The sequence below is a fragment of the Lathyrus oleraceus genome, chromosome 1 (assembly GCF_024323335.1).
Source record: "Lathyrus oleraceus cultivar Zhongwan6 chromosome 1, CAAS_Psat_ZW6_1.0, whole genome shotgun sequence".
NCBI classification, from domain to species: domain Eukaryota; kingdom Viridiplantae; phylum Streptophyta; class Magnoliopsida; order Fabales; family Fabaceae; genus Lathyrus; species Lathyrus oleraceus.
This window is the reverse complement of record NC_066579.1, coordinates 392,213,342-392,214,262: the sequence shown is the minus strand read 5'-3', so window position 1 is coordinate 392,214,262 and position 921 is coordinate 392,213,342. Positions and strand designations below refer to the sequence as shown.

General features: G+C 41.6%; 1 non-coding gene across 1 annotated transcript; it reads left to right on the top strand.

Annotated features, from left to right (window-relative positions):
* The first annotated feature begins 595 nt into the window (after positions 1 to 595).
* On the top strand, positions 596 to 702 carry LOC127116076 (small nucleolar RNA R71). The gene has a single exon (XR_007801061.1). It is a non-coding gene; the product is annotated as a small nucleolar RNA R71 (small nucleolar RNA).
* The last annotated feature ends 219 nt before the right edge of the window (positions 703 to 921 follow it).

The following is a 921-nucleotide window of genomic DNA, read 5'->3' as shown; positions in this document are numbered from 1 at the left end:
AAAGTTTTCCATCATGATTTCCAAGTTGGATTTTCTAGGGGTATTATTGTAAGGATTGGATTTCTGATATCCCGGAGGTATAGATGGGGCTTGATTTGGAGACTGTCCAGGTGCGTATAAAGCATTATTACTCTTATATGAAAAGTTTGGATGGTTCTTCCAATTTGGGTTATAGGTATTCGAATAGGGGCTTCCTTGAGCATAGTTTACTTGCTCTGCTTGGATTCCAGTCAAGAGTTGACATTCCGCAGGAGTGTGGCCTTGGATTCCACAGACCTCGCAATTCTGAGTTATAGCAACCACGGCGGCTGGAGGTGATACATTTAAACTTTCAATTTTCTGGACCAAAGCATCCACTTTTGCATTAACGTGATCAAGGTTACTTATCTCGTACATGCCAGTTTTCGGTTGAGGTTTTTCCACCGTTGTTCGTTCGGTTCCCCACTGATAGTGGTTTTGGGCCATGCTCTCGATAAGCTGGTAAGCATCAGCATAAGGTTTGTTCATTAGTGCACCACCTGCAGCGGCGTCTATTGTTAACCTTGTATTGTATAAGAGACCATTATAAAATGTGTGAATTACTAACCAGTCTTCCAAATCATGGTGTGGGCAAAGTCTCATCATGTCTTTGTATCTTTCCCATGCTTCGAAAAGAGACTCGTTGTCTTTCTGTTTAAATCCGTTTATCTGGGCTCTTAACATAGCTGTTTTGCTTGGCGGAAAATATCGGGCAAGAAAAACTTTCTTCAACTCGTTCCATGTGGTGACTGAGTTGGAAGGAAGTGATTGAAGCCATCTTCTAGCGCTATCTCTTAATGAGAAAGGAAAAAGACGAAGTCGAATTGCCTCTGAAGTGACACCATTAGCTTTAACAGTATCAGCGTATTGGACAAATACGGATAAATGAAGGTTTGGATCTTC